This window comes from Triticum urartu, chromosome 6 (assembly GCF_003073215.2).
Source record: "Triticum urartu cultivar G1812 chromosome 6, Tu2.1, whole genome shotgun sequence".
Taxonomy (NCBI): domain Eukaryota; kingdom Viridiplantae; phylum Streptophyta; class Magnoliopsida; order Poales; family Poaceae; genus Triticum; species Triticum urartu.
The window spans coordinates 404,979,835-404,996,679 of record NC_053027.1 but is presented as its reverse complement, the minus strand read 5'-3'; positions in this window follow the sequence as shown (position 1 = coordinate 404,996,679).

Here is a 16,845-nt window from a genome sequence, read left to right as displayed (position 1 = left end):
TACATTGTCTTCTCCTTTGAATAAATGTTTGTAGATTTCAGCTTAGTCCATGGCACACTTGCATTATTATTAGAATTATTTTTCTCATTGTTTGGTCATGCAAGTGAAAGGAAATAATGACGAAATTTGATGAATTGATTGAGGTGAAGGAAAGCTGGTACAAACTCTGCCTGTTTTTGTTTTTGTAAATATGTTTAGCTCATCGGTCTTGATTCAGTTTTTTATGAGTAAACATATTTATGATGATAATTAGATTATAGTTGCTCATGTCATGCTTAAACAACTAGGAGTGGATAATAATTTATCTTGAGTGTCAACATGCATTAAAATGGTTATGATGTAGTATGATAAGATGGTATCCTCATCTGAATAATTCAAGTGGCTTGAATTGGCACATGTTCACGCATGTGGTTGATTCAAAACCAACAAAGCCTCCACGATATGTATGTTCATGGTGTTTTATATCCTACTCATGCTCACATTCAATGTTGATTGTTCTCAATGCATGTTTATGACCATTTTCGCTCTTTGGTTGGTCGCTCCTCAATCTATTTGCTAGACTTCACCTGTACTAAGCGGGAATATTGCTTGTGCATCCACTTCTTTAATCCTACATTATTCCAAATGAGTCCACCATACCTACCTATTTGCGGTATTTATCTGCCGTTCCAAGTAAATTTGCATGTGCCAACTCTAAACCTTCAAATAACAATCTATTTTGTGTGCCTGTACCACCCACGGAGCAACAGGGGGCGGTCAACATCTTCCATGCTAAGAGGGTTATTCTCACGATGAGTGTTTATTCACTTGTCATTGCACGAGAGAGTGACTGGTAATTGGGATGCCCAGTACTATGATCAAAATGCAAAAATAATATAAACAATGAAACAAACCCCCTTGGAAAGTTGAAAGTATGGAGGGCACCCGTGAATTCGGCTAGCCATGGCTTGTGATTGTTGGATGAGGGGGAGTAAACTTTACTTTTCCGCTAGCTCTGGCACCTTTGCAAATCCATGCCCCCACTGCGAAAGGCCTATCTATTTACTTTTATTGTTGAAAGTCATCACCTTCTCATTAAAGCACCGATTGGAGAGCACTATTGTAATTCTTATGCATTGTGTTTTGTTAAAGTTGAGTTGGAGCATGACTGGGCCCACGACAAAAAAACCACTTCCGTGATGATACATGTTTGTTAGGTCACATTTTCTGTCATGCATGTACATCCTATTGGGGAACGTAGCATACAATTTCAAAAAAATTCCTACGATCACGCAAGATCTATCTAGGAGATGCATAGCAATGAGAAGGGGAGAGTGTGTCTGTCACGCCCAATATGCGACTCTATCCTAAAGGAACTCGAAGGTCCCACCAAGGATAGAACCGCATATTGACACGCTTTTGCAAGGTGGATATCATTACATTGTACCATTACATAATAGTTGGGGATACATACAAAGAGGCATACAAACGTCACAATAATACATCAATACATCATACATGAGAAGAACATCCGACTACGGATGAAACACAAACAGAAACTCAAACGACATCCACCCTGGTAGCCCAGGCTGCCGACCAGGAACGTATCCCCTGAACGAAGGAGAAGTAGAACAAGAACTCCAAAACAAGTAAACCTCGCTCTCGCGTCATGATCATCACATTACCTGCACTTGCAACTGTTATTGTAGTAATCAGTGAGCCACGAGGACTCAGCAATCCCATTACCATGGGTATCAAGATTAGCAAAGGTTAATGAGTAGGAAAGGATAAGTGGTGAGGTTGCAGCAACGACTAAGCAAGTGTGGTGGCTAACTTACGAGTACAAGAGTGAGATGAGGAACTACGCAAACGGTCGCCAACTAGTAATGTCCAATAAGTGACCTTGAACTACTTACGTTCAAACATAACCCAACTGTGTTCTCCTCTCAAACCTCCTCGAAAAGAGACAATCACGGTTACGCACGCGATTGGTGTATTTTAATTGAGTTTACTTCAAGTTCACTACAACCGGATATTAACAAATTCCCATCTACCACATAACCGCGGGCACGGCTCTCGAAAGTTTAAACCTTGGAGGGGTGTTGAGGGAGTCCTGGATTAGGGGGTGTTCGGATAGCCGGACAATACCTTCAGCCGGACTCCTGGACTATGAAGATACAAGATTGAACACTTCGTCCCGTGTCCGGATGGGACTTTCCTTGGCGTGGAAGGCAAGCTTGGCGATGCGATATTCAAGATCTCCTACCATTGTAACCAACTCTGTGTAACCCTAACCCTATCCGGTGTCTATATAAACCGGAGGGTTGTAGTCCGTAGGACAGAATCAACTCCATACACAATCATACCATAGGCTAGCTTCTAGGGTTTAGCCTCCTTGATCTCGTGGTAGATCTTCTCTTGTACTACCCATATCATCAATATTAATCAAGCAGGAGTAGGGTTTTACCTCCATCGAGAGGGCCCGAACCTGGGTAAAACAAAGTGTCCCCTGTCTCCTGTTACCATCCGGCCTAGACGCACAGTTCGGGACCCCCTACCCGAGATCTGCCGGTTTGGACACCGACATTGGTGCTTTCATTGAGAGTTCCTCTATGTCGTCGCCTTTAGGCACGATGGCCCCTTCGATATTTAACAACGATGCGTTCCAGGCTGAGACCTTTCTCCCCAGACAGATCTTCATCTTCGGTGGCTTCACACTGCGGGCTAATTCGCTTGGCCACCTTGAGTAGATTGAAAGCTACGCCCCTGGCCATCAGGTCAGGTTTGGATGCCTAAACTACACGGCCGACGTCCGCGGAGAGTTGATCTTCGACGGATTCGAGCCACAGCCAAGCGTGCCGCACTGTCTCGATGGGCAGGATATAGCTCTGCCGCCGAACAGCGCCTTGGAGGCCGCACACGCATTGGTTTCGACCATTGATTCGGAACCCACTGCGCCGATCGAGGATCAGCGGTTCGACGCTGCCTCAGGGACTGCGATCTTAGAGGCGATTGAGCCGAACCCCAGCCCCGCACTCCGCATGACCCGTGACTCTGAGGAGCCGGATTCCTCTCCGAACTCCGAGCCCCCCGCGCCCCTGCCAATCAAATCCGATTGGGCGCCGGTAATGGAGTTCACCGCAGCAGACATCTTTCAGCATCTGCCTTTGGCGACATCCTGAATTCTCTTAAGTCTCTCTCTTTATCAGGAGAGCCCTGGCGGGACTATGGTCAGCAAGGGTGGGATACGGACAGTGAGGAAATTCAAAACCCACCCACCACCCACTTTATAGCCACTGTCGACGATCTAACCGACATGCCTGACTTCGGCTCCGAAGACATCGACAGAACGTCCGAGACGAATGGCTCGCCAGACACCTCGGCCATGAAAAGCCAAGAACAATGGCCGCACTAACAAGCCTCATGACCCGCTTTTGTGCAGGAGAGGACAACTGGTTGGCAAGGCGCGGCCCCAGCGACCCAAGTACATCCGAAACCAGGGATGGAAACGGAAGACCGCGACGCAACAAGGACCGTCGCCGGACTAAGAACAAAAGTCCGAAGAGCATGGCAGTCAACGCCGGATTCAAAGGCTCACGACAAAATCAGGAAAAATCGCCCCCCAGGACAATAGGGACGATCCATCCAACCTAAACAAAATCCTAGACAGGATATGTCAGATACACAGTACTCCCGGGAAGCCTACTAACCATACCCACAGAGACTGTTGGGTCTTCAAACAATCCGGCAGACTCAATGCCGAACACAAGGGGCTCGACACACCAAGCGAAGACGAGGACGAACCCCACCAGCAGAGCACCAGGATACAAAAGAACTTCCCGCAAGAAGTAAAAACCGTGAAGTCACTTCACATAACAAAACGTGCGGTGCCCGTAAAGGTACGCACCACACGACTCATCCCCAAAGGATCCTGCCACTGGTTGTCAAAACCGATCACTTTCGATCAGCTAGATTATTCTAGGAATATCAAGAAAGTAGGATGGACTGCCTTGATACTCGATCCAATAATTGGCGGACTCAAGTTTTCAAATGTCCTTATGGACGGCGGCAGCGGACTAAACCTGATATATCAGGATACAATACAGCACATGGGGATAAACCCAGCAAGAATCCGCCGCAACAAAACCTCCTTTCAAGGGGTAATACCTGGTCCGGACACCCATTGTACGGGTTTCTTCGGCTAACAGTCACATTCGGCTCTGCCGATAACCTCCGCCGCGAAAAGCTGACCTTCCACGTCGTCCCGTTCTCAAGTCGCTATCAAGCACTACTGGGACGTGAAGCTTTCGCTCGATTTAACGCAATACCACATTATGCATCTCTTACGCTTAAAATGCCCGGCCCACGAGGCATCATTTCTTTGATGGGGAAACACTAAAGTGCGCCTCCCCAAGCGGAGGATAGTGCGGCTGCTTTAAATGCCCCACAGCAAAATGGCCTCACTGGCCAAAAAACTTCAAAATAGGTCATTTAAAGACCACGAACGTGGATAGACCAGTTCGGTGCAAAATCATCATTGATGCGGGTCTAGAAGCCATATACCCCCGCACAAGGGGCTCCACGCATATACAATAAGAGACAATAAAGCTCAAACTTACATATCTTACTTTAATCTTTTTCGGCACGATTCGTTTTGACCTCTCTCTTTTATAGATGAACGTCGTGCGGCGCCCGTCCAGAATACGGCACAACGGAGACACAGGCGCAGACGTGCAGTAGGGACCTGTCTTAAAGGATTCTTTTTAGATTAAGACCCTACATAAACCTTTTTTACCGTCTCTTGTTGCTACACATCCCCTGGTTTTTCTTTCTAATATAACCAAGGAGGAGGCTGGCGTCTTGGCATGTGGCCACGTCAGAATTTTTGCGCGTACCTGGACACTAGGGGCTTTTTGAATAAAGAGTGTTGTTTGGCCCACACTCATAAAGACCGAACACCTTAGGGAGTGTTCGGCGTCGCGAGTTTTGGCATTATATGCATCAGCTCCGAATCATGTCTTTGGTCAAATGTTGGGTTGCCCGGCTCCTGAGTTCGGCTACCTTACGTTCCGCTCTATCGGCTAAGGTAGCACCAGGAGAACTACTGCGATTGTGCCCCCGGTTCGGCCAGGGCGAGCACCTCAGTAGAGAAAGCCGAAAACTGACTGTCATGATGTAGCGTGAGACTAGTCAGCCACTCGATGACCGATCGGAATCTATCGTATTCCTCCGCTTTGACGAAGGACCACTTCCCGGTCAGGCACATACGCGCCCCGAATTCGGACGGGCGCAGTTGCCACCAAGGAGCTACCTAAAGAGTCTCATTTTCAAACTCCTATGGCTAAGTGAAAGTGTTAAAGAATTATAGTCCGGTTGCCTGGCCCGCTGTGCTATCACCTCCTTTGTAGGACCAAGACGTTGGGTTAAGTGTGAGAATGCGTCTTCTGCGAACACCCCCGCACTATCTGCGTGGGGGCTGAAGCCAACGACTGCCATCTTTCAGATTCTATACATATATATATATATATTAAAACGCCCGATTAGAAGGTGTTTACAATACTTGGAGGCACAAGTATAAAATAAGCCACTACAGTTTATCAAAATATTACTTCATAATTACATATGCTATCTTAACATAGCATCTTTCGGGCACTGCGTCTCTATTACACAAGCGCCTTCAAGAACTTCTTGAAAATAGTGCTCGGAAGGTACTCGGCTTTGGTCCGAATCTCGGGACGCAACAACAGTGGCCTCCATCTCTGCCCAGTATGTCTTAACACGGGCAAGAGCCATCCGTGCGCCCTCTGTGCATGCTGACCTCTTAATTGCATTTATATGCGGCACCGCGTCAAGGAATTGCTGCACCAAGCTGAAATAGCTCTTCGGCTACAATCTCCCCGGCCACAGATGATCCATGACGTACTTCATGGCGAGTCCGGACAACCTATTCAGTTCGGTCCATTGAGCCAAACGATCATCCACTGCCAGTGGACGCTCTGGATTATGAAACTGCAACCAGAAAAGCTTTTCCACTTCGCAATCTTTCTGATCTCGGAAGTGTTCAGTCGCATCAGCGGCACTTGTTGCCAAGTCCAGATAGGTGTCCTTCACACTCCACATCCGGTCCAACGGAGCAAACTTTGGATCACAAAACTTCCTCCGCAGCATAAAGGGCTTTCCAGCCGCAATCTGTTCGGCCTGACGTAGCTCCTCTTTCGCAGCTCTCATCGCAGAGCGAGCATCGTTGGCATTGGCAACGGCCTTTTCTAAATCCGTCTGTTTTGCCTGGTCTTCTTTTTCAAGAAGTTTGCAACGGTCGGTAGCGCTTCTTAACTCTTCGGCCATCTCGGCCATCTCCTCTTTGCTTCGGCAATGAGCAGCCTGCTCGGCCCTCAGCTCTTCAAGGGCCTCCTTGGCAGCCGCATCGCTTTTTCTGGCTTGCTCCTTCGCTCGGGCAAGTTTTGCCCTAAGATTCTCCACGGTGGCCGCACCATCTGCGTTAAGCACACACATTGTAAGACACTGGCATAAAGCTCCTCTTACCTGGCGCTGCCCGAAGAATTCCATACCTTGAGCCTCATCAAGCCGCTTATTGACAAGCGGGATGTCGGCATCCGCCATGTCCAGTTGCCGCTTTAGTTCGGCCACATCATTAGTCCGGCTTGATTCCGGACACCTCGCCACCTACATTCAAAGGCGACATCTTAGACCTGGGATTATGATCCTCTATGTGCCGTCATTCCTTAACAACACGCAGAGTCTCAGGGGCTACTATCTACACAGGGCACATCTTATTTATGCGCAACTAACAAAAGTGTACATTATCTAACGTACCTCAAAACCCGTCAGTAAACTTTTGACGGCCTCATGCAATCCAATTTCTGTGGATGAAATCCTTTCAATCACCGTGCCCATTAATGCACGATGCTCCTCTGAGATAGAAGCTCGCCCCAGCAGAATCTTTAGCTCCTCCGACCGAGCACCAGACGGTGCCGAACTTGTCCTATGGCCCCTTTCGAAGGCCGGATGCGGAGAACCTCGGGGGACCGCACTGCCGCCTTCCGCCCCTGTCGGATTCGGGGAAACTCTCCGCGACGACACCTCAGGGTCGCCCGCCTCGCTAGGCGGCACGGCAGAGGGAGGCGTCCCGCTCTCCATCATCTCTGGAAGAAGATCCCCCGAAGACGAGCTCTACTGAGAAGGGCTGAGGTCCGAGCTGCAAGGTAAAATTTTGGTTAGTCTTCTCAGATATAAATCAAAGATTTCTCTCATCCCTCAAAAGAAACACCTCTCTCTACTTACGGCTCGCTGGAGGGCTGATCCCCTTGAGGGCATAGTCCGGCCGAGGAACTCACCGGCGCCGGACCCTCTGACGAGGATTTTCTCCCCCGTTTCGAGACCACGGTTTCCGGGTCGTTAGAGGCGGCTCTCTTCTTCCCCTCAGGAAGGGAATTGTCGGTTCCTCCCTTCGGAGAGCCTCCTTCGAGGAGGCCATAGCTTCCTTGTCCTCCCCCGCCAAAGGCATTGTCTCCAGCATCCTGACCAGCACAGGATCCGACCTGGTTTCAGGAAGGGGAGCCGGACACCTGATCAGCTTTGGCTTTGCTATCCACTCTTGCTCAAAAGGACGGCTCTTTTAGGGGCAAGTTTATAATGATTATATGGATAGAAGGTCCGGGCACGAGGTCGCTTACCTGAGTTCCGGGCGATTGCAGCTTAGACCTGCGTCCTCGGTTAAATCCGGACACATCTCTTGTGATCCGAAGAACAGTCTATACATCTCCGCGGGCATTGCGCCCATGAAGTTCTGGAGAGTTCACGGTCCCTCTGGATTAAACTCCCACAGGCGAAGGGGGCGACGTTTGCCGGGCAGTATTTGGCGAATCAGCATGACCTGCGTCACCTTGACTAGGTTGAGGTCTCCTACTAGGAGATCCCTAATGCGGCCCTGCGACAGGGGCACATCTTTGGATAACCCCCAATCTAATCCTTTGTTGACCCATGACGCCAGCCGTGGTGGGGGACCCGGGCGAAAGGCAGGAGGCGCCGCCCACTTGGCGCTCCTGGGAGCGGTGATATAGAACCATTCTCGTTGCCACAAGCCGAGCTCCTCTTGAAAGAAGCCCTCGGGCCATGGAGCATCAGCATTCTTACTTATGACAGCGCCTCCACACTCTGCATGCCGTCCCTCGATCATCTTCGGCTCCACTCCAAAGGTCTTGAGCCACAATCCGAAGTGAGGGGTAACACGGAGGAACGCTTCGCATACAACAATGAATAAGGAAATATGGAGGATGGACTCCGGAGCTAAGTCATGAAGTTCCAGCCCGTAATAAAACAGCAGCCCCCTCACGAAGGGATCCATCGGGAAGCCTAACCCCCGAAGGAAGTGAGACATGAACACTACGCTCTCGCCAGGCTGGGGACTAGGAACAGCTTGCCCTTGAACAGGCAACCTATGCGGGATTTCGGCGGTCAAGAACTTAGCCTCTCTCAACTTTAGCACGTCCCCCTCCGTGACGGAGGAGCGCATCCATCGGCCCTGGAGGTCGGAACCGGGCATTGTCGAAGGTCCGAAGCGCCTGGAATCTGAAGCCTAGGGTGTTGGAACTCGAGGCGACGGGTGAACTCGTTTGAGATTAAAAAAGGGAGTAAGGCCTTGGTCTCTTTATAAGAGGTTGAATACCAAGAGCCCTCCCCGTAACCGTTTGGGACTCGCCTTTAATCGAGAAAACATGCTAACGAGCACGATTGGGTTACCCACGTCCGTATTGATGAGGATCCCGTAAAGGGGGGGACACGATCTCTGCTTTGACAGGACGTGCCAAGGAAACCGCCTCGCAAAACATGCTGAGGTGGAAGACTGAAAACGATTCGAGTAAAGGACTTGGCTGTGGTGTGATGGTGCACTTCAGAATACGTCAGCAGATTAGATTTGTGTTAATATTATTCTCTCTATGGCAATATGTGGAAACTTATTTTACAAAGCCGGACACTACTCTTGGTGATTACAATCTTCTATGAAGGACTTGGAGGAGGAACCCGCCTTGCAATGCCGAAGACAATTTGCGCGCCGGACTCGTCGTCATTGAAGCCTGGTTCAGGGGCTACTGAGGGAGTCCTGGATTAGGGGGTGTTCGGATAGCCGGAGTATACCTTCAGCCGGACTCCTGGACTATGAAGATACAAGATTGAAGACTTCGTCCCGTGTCCGGATGGGACTTTCCTTGGCGTGGAAGGCAAGCTTGGCGATGCGATATTCAAGATCTCCTACCATTGTAGCCGACTCTGTGTAACCCTAACCCTATCCGGTGTCTATATAAACCGGAGGGTTGTAGTCCGTAGGACAGAATCAACTCCATACACAATCATACCATAGGCTAGCTTCTAGGGTTTAGCGTCCTTGATCTCGTGGTAGATCTACTCTTGTACTACCCATATCATCAATATTAATCAAGTAGGAGTAGGGTTTTACCTCCATCGAGAGGGCCCGAACCTAGGTAAAACAAAGTGTCCCCTGTCTCCTGTTACCATCTGGCCTAGACGCACAGTTCGGGACCCCCTACCCGAGATCCACCGGTTTGGACACCGACAGGTGTCCCAACTTACCCCTTGACAAGCTCATGATCCGCAGAGACATCCCTCCATCGCGGGACCCTCCGATCAGGCTCGGAATCCCGGGCACAGGACAATTCGACAATGGTAAAACTAGTCCAGCACTAGTAGAAAACAGGGCTTTGGTCCAGGCCGAGTCAGCCCATTAGTCCCGGTTCAGTACAGAACCGGGACCAATGGGGGCATTGGTCCCGGTTCGTGAGCCCAGGGGGCCGGCCCGGCCACGTGGGCCATTGGTCCCGGTTCATCTGGACCTTTTGGTCCCGGTTGGTGGGATGAACCGGGACCAATGGGCCTCGCTCCTGGCCCACAACCATTGGTCCTGGTTCGTGCCTCAAACCGGGACTAAAGATTAGACCTTTAGTCCCGGTTTGAGGCACGAACCGGGACTAATGGGGTTGAGACCGTTAGTCCCGGTTCGTGCCACGAACCGGTACTAAAGGTCCCATTTTCAAACTCTACCCCCCCCATGGATCGCCTTTTCAGTTTTAAAAAAATAAAAGAAAATGATGGAAATGTCAAAATATAAAAGAAAATAAGTTTCCCATATGATATGTGGTCTAGTTTGGGAAATTTGCAAATGTGAATTTTGACTTTATTTGCAAAATCTCTCTGAAATTTGTAGAAATGGGCATAACTTTTGCATACTAACTCGGATGGAAAAGTTTTTTATATGAAAAATCATCTACTCGAAAAGTTACATCTGGGCGGGCGCTCAAGAGGGGGGCGGGCCGCGTCGAAGAGATCATTGGATACTCCCCACCTGATCGCCGCGTCCCTCCTCCGCCGGGCGTCCGCCGCTACGACATGCCCATCCACGTGGATCGGATGGAGGACTGGACCCCGCTCTCGCCGCGTTCCTCACACTCGGGCCAGAGCGGTATCCCTTCCTCCTCTGATGATGACGACCGCCCCTTCCCACGGACTGAGCCGGGTTCCTGGGCCGCCGGAGTCGAGGACGGCCAGGCCCCAGGGAGGAGGGCGGCCTCGCGGGCGCCGGCCTCCAGATGCAGGGACGGGCCTCCGGTCGTCGATCGCCGTGACACAGACCGCGATGGCAACCAAGGTGGGTTGCGGCGCTCTTGGAAGGACGCCTTTCTGGCCAACTCTTGCCACACCAAGGGCAAGGCCACTGACGTCGTCGAGGCCGCTCCCCGGCATCGCAACAAGGCCCCCTCCGACTGCAGGCACGACGGCCATGGCAAGCAGGCAAAGGAGGGCCCCGTCCTCAAGGCCACCCCCCGCTCCCACTCCGCCCGCGCGAGGCCGCTCGCCTGAGCTTGACCCGGTGGCCCAGTTCTTCTCCTTCCCTGGCGGACGTGCCCTCTCGCCTCCACCTCGTACCGACGTCATGCAACTATAGATCGAGAATGCCATGCTCAAGGAGCTCACTTCGCCGCTGGCCTTTGAGGATGGCGGCCGTTCACCGCCCAACGCTTCCACTCGACATGGGGCCGTTGACGGCTTCCCGGAAGATGACATCCTGCCATGCATCACCGACCTCGACGCCCCTCTCAGTAGCCCATGCATCTCCACCCCGGCTCCTGCTGCTGTAGGCTTCCATGTCGCTGCCATCACCCAGAAGGTCGACTGCCTCCACATCGACGCTGGGCAGGGAAGCACCAGTCAGGTGGGCGGGCCACAGCAACTGTTCTACCCCCCTCCGTTGGCCATCCTCGACGCTCCGCCAGCTCCGCCTGCCCGTCCGCGCTCATCAGCTCCCCCGAAAGTGCGGGCCTCTTCTGCTCCTTCTCGTCGAAGCGCACGTCAGGCCGCGTCCGGCTGCACTGTGCTAGTGGCCCAGCGTGCGGCGCCGCACCTCGTCCAAGAACTCGGCGTCCTCGGCCCAAAGGATCGGATGACCCCATCGGCGGCGGCTGCCCTGCTCAAGCGCTTCGAGGAGCCCCTGTCCCGCAGCGACATCAAGGCGATCACAAAGCTCACTGGACTGGACTGTAAGGCACTGGAAATCGCGACCGAGATGGCCGCCGCGGATGCTGGGGATGTAGTTTGATCATTTTAGTGTTATTTAGTAGTCTTCGTCGATGGCTGGTTTTAGATCAGTTCGAGTTAGGATTAGTCTTCCTGTGTAGTCTTCAGTCAGCAGGATCAGTTTCTAGCCATCGCCGGGATTTTGGGCCTATTGGTGGCCGGCGGTGTCCCCTGGGTCGATGTAATGTGTGTTGTAACCCATCTGTTTTAATGGATAGTCGACGAAGCGAACTCCCCTGTCTCCATGATTGATACAAATTATAGGATTATGTCGTGGAATGTTAGAGGACTTAATGCGCCGGCTAGACGATCTGTGGTTAGAGAGGTGGCGCAGGCAAACAAGATCTCAATCCTAAACCTACAAGAAACTAAAATATAGGCTTGGACTTCTGAAATGGCTCACGACGTTGGGGGAAATCTTCTGCAGGGCTGCGTGGTGCTTCCGGCAGCGGGCACAAGAGGGGGCGTGGCAATCTTCTGGGACAAGCATAACTTTTGCATACTAACTCGGATGAAAAAGTTTTTTATATGAAAAATCATCTACTCGAAAAGTTACATCCGAATTTAACATTTTCAAAATCCTCAAAAACCTAATAGAAAAAATTTACGGGGCTTTTAAGATCTAGTGTGAAAAAAATCGAAAAAATTCAAACAGTGGGCAAACCATGGTCAAGCAATGGTCAAACTAATTATTCTAGAATATTATTGTTACTGAATAATTATTTCAGTTATTTCAATTTTGGTCAAATCTGGTCAAACTGTGGTCAAACTAATTATTCAAGAAATATTAGTGTTACTAAATAATTATTGTTTTTTAAAACAATAGTTTCAAAATAAAACTATGAAATGTGTCACTTCATGCTCAAGCAAAATTCCTGAAGGTTAATAGGATTGACATCTTAGTATTGTCAGGAAAACAACAAGTGCAGACTTGGAGCGAGGGAGAATAGAACCCGGAAGTTAAGCGTGCTCAGGCTGGGGGAGTGGGAGGATGGGTAGCCGTTCGGAAAGTTAGATGATTTGGAATGATGAGGGGTGATTAGAGGATAAGTTGAGAAGTGATGAGGGGTGGTGATTACAGACTAGAGGTTAAAATAATTTAGAAATTTGAAAATCAAAAAAAAATTCAAAAAAAAATTTCAAAAAAAAATCATAAAATTTCCTTTAGTCTCGGTTGGTGTTACCAACCAGGACTAAAGGTGGAGCTCCACGTGGCCGCACCGTTTAGTCCCGGTTCTGGATTGAACCGGGACTAAAGGGAGAGGCATTAGTATCGACCCTTTAGTCCCGGTTCCAGAACCGGGACTAAAGGCCCTTATGATCGGGACTGAAGACCCTCTTTCTACTAGTGCACCAAGACCTCCCGACGTGCCGACACCCTGATAGTAGCCTGATGTCTACTACGCAACCTTCTTCTTGTAGATGTTGTTGGGCCTCCAAGTGCAGAGGTTTGTAGGATAGTAGCAAATTTCGCTCAAGTGGATGACCTAAGGTTTATCAATCCATGGGAGGCATAGGATGAAGATGGTCTCTATCAAACAATCCTGCAACAAAATAACAAAGAGTCTTTTGTGTCCCCAACACACCCAACACAATGGTAAATTGTATAGGTGCATACAAGTGCAATATGGATGATAGATATGAGTATTTGTAATCTGAAAATATAAGAACAGCAAGGTAACAAGTGATAAAAGTGAGCGTAAACAGTATTGCAATGCTAGGAAACAAGGCCTAGGGTTGATACTTTCACTAGTGCAAGTTCTCTCAACAATAATAGCATAATTAGATCATATAACTATCCCTCAACATGCAACAAAGAGTCACTCCAAAGTCACTAATAGCGGAGAACAAACGAAGAGATTATTGTAGGGTACGAAACCACCTCAAAGTTATTCTTTCTGATCAATCTGTTCAAGAGTCCGTAGTAAAATAACACTAAGCTACTCTTTTCGGTCGATCTATCATAGAGTTCGTACTAGAATAACACCTTAAGACACAAATCAACCAAAACCCTAATGTCACCTAGATACTCCAATGTCACCTCAAGTATCTGTGGGTATGATTATACGATATGCATCACACAATCTCAGATTCATCTATTCAACCAACACAAATAACTTCAAAGAGTTCCCCAAAGTTTATACTAGAGAGCCAAGATGAAAACGTGTGCCAACCCCTGCATAAGTTCACAATGTTACGGAACCCGCAAGTTGATCACCAAAACATACATCAGGTGGATCACGTGAATATCCCATTGTCATCACAGATAAGCACATGCAAGACATACATCAAGTGTTCTCAAATCCTTAAAGACTCAATTCGATAAGATAACTTCAAAGGGAAAACTCAATCCGTTACAAGAGAGTAGAGGGGGAGAAACATCATAAGATACAACTATAATAGCGAAGCTCGCGATACATGAAGATCGTGCCAAATCAAGAACATGAGAGAGAGATAGAGAGATCAAACACATAACTACTGGTACATACCCTCAGCCCCGAGGGTGAACTACTCCCTCCTCATCATGGAGAGCGTCCAAATGATGAAGGTGGCCACCGGTGAGGGACCCCCCCTCTGGCAGGGTGCCAGAAGAGGGCCCCGATTGGTTTTTGGTGGCTAAAGAGGCTTGCGGCGGCGGAATTCCTGATCTAGGTTATTTTCTAGAGGTTTCTGTATTTACAGGAATTTTTGGCGTAGGTCTCATGTCAGGGGGGGTCTCCGAGTCGTCCATGAGATAGGGGCTCACGCCCAGGGGGGTAGGGCGTGCCCCCAACCCTCGTGGACAGCCTGGGACTCTTCTGGCCCAACTCTTTCACTCCGGGGGCTTCTTTTGGACCGTAAAAAATCATCAAAAATTGGCACATCAATTGGACTCCGTTTGGTATTCCTTTTCTGTAAAACTCAAAAACAAGGAAAAAACGGAAACTGGCACTGGGCTCTAGGTTAATAGGTTAGTCCCAAAAATCATATAAAATAGCATACAAATGCATATTAAACATCTTAGATGGATAATATAATATCATGGAATAATAATAAAATTATAGATACGTTGGAGACGTATGAAGCATCCCCAAGCTTAATTCCTACTCGTCCTCGAGTAGGTAAATGATAAAAACAGAATTTTTGATGTGGAATGCTACCTAACATAATTTTCAATGTAATTTTCCTTATTGTGGCATGAATGTTCAGATCCGAAAGATTTAATACAAAAGTTTAATATTGACATAAAATAATAATACTTCAAGCATACTAATAAAGTAATCATGTCTTCTCAAAATAACATGGCCAAAGAAAGTTAACCCTACAAAATCATATAGTATGGCTATGCTCTATCTTCATCCCACAAAATATTTAAATCATGCACGAACCCGATGACAAGCCAAGCAATTGTTTCATACTTTTGATGTTCTCAAACTTTTTCAATCTTCACGCAATAAATGAGCGTGAGCCATGGACATAGCACTATAGGTGGAATAGAATGCTGGTTGTGGAGAAGACAAAAAGGAGAAGATAGTCTCACATCAACTAGGCGTATCAACGGGCTATGGAGATGCCCATCAATAGATATCAATGTGAGTGAGTAGGGATTGCCATGCAACGGATGCACTAGAGCTATAAGTGTATGAAAGCTCAAAAAGAAACTAAGTGGGTGTGCATCTAATTCGCTTGCTCATGAAGACCTAGGGCATTTTGAGGAAGCCCATCATTGGAATATACAAGCCAAGTTCTATAATGAAAAATTCCCACTAGCATATGAAAGTGACAACATAGGAGACTCTCTATCATCAAGATCATGGTGCTACTTTGAAGCACAAGTGTGGTAAAAGGATAGTAGCATTGCCCCTTCTCTCTTTTTCTCTCTTTCTTTTTGTTTCTTTTGGGCCTTTTTTATGGCCTCTTTTTTCTATTCTCTTTTTTTTCGTCCGGAGTTTCATCCCGACTTGTGGGGGAATCATAGTCTCCATCATCCTTTCCTCACATGGGACAATGCTCTAATAATGATGACCATCACACTTTTATTTACTTACAACTGAAGAATTACATCCCGATACTTAGAACAATATATGACTCTATATGAATGACTCCGACGGTGTACCGGGATAAGCAATGAATCAAGAGTGACATGTATGAAAGAATTATGAAGGTGGATTTGCCACAAATACGATGTCAACTACATGATCATGCAAAGCAATATGACAATGATGAAGCGTGTCATAATAAACGGAACGGTGGAAAGTTGCATGGCAATATATCCCAGAATGGCTATGGAAATGCCATAATAGGTAGGTATGGTGGCTGTTTTGAGGAAGGTAATGGTGGGTGTATGGTACCAGCGAAAGTTGCGCGATACTAGAGAGGCTAGCAATGGTGGAAGGGTGAGAGTGCATATAATCCATGGACTCAACATTAGTCATAAAGAACTCACATACTTATTGCAAAAATCTATTATTTATCAAAATGAAGTACTATGTGCATGCTCCTAGGGGGATAGATTGGTAGGAAAATACCATCGCTCATCCCCGACCGCCACTCATAAGGAAGACAATCAAAAAATAAATCATGCTCCGACTTCATCACATAACGGTTCACCATACGTGCATGCTACGGGAATCACAAACTCTAACACAAGTATCTCTCAAATTCAAAACTACTCACTAGCATGGCTCTAATATCACCATCTTCATATCTTAAAACAATCATAAGGAATCAAACTTCTCATAGTATTCAATGCACTTTATATGAGAGTTTTTATTATATCGCTCTTGGATGCCTATCATATTAGGACTAAATTTTATAACCCAAGAAAATTACCATGCTTTTTAAGACTCTCAAAATAATATAAGTGAAGCATGAGAGTTCATCTATTTCTTCAAAATAAAACCACCGCCGTGCTCTAAAAGAATATAAGTGAAGCACTAGAGCAAATGACAAACTACTCCGAAAGATATAAGTGAAGATCAATGAGTAGTTGAATAATTATACAACTATGTGAAGACTCTAACATTTAATAATTTCATATCTTGGTATTTTATTCAAACATAAAGCGAAACAAAATAAAATGATGCTCCAAGCAAAACACATATCATGTGGTGAATAAAAATATAGCTCCAAGTAAAGTTATCGATGAACGAAGACGAAAGAGGGGATGCCATCCGGGGCATCCCCAAGCAAAGGCTCTTGGTTGTCCTTGAATATTACCTTGGGTTTCCTTGGGCATCCCCAAGCTTAGGCTCTTCCCACTCCTTATTCCATAGTTCA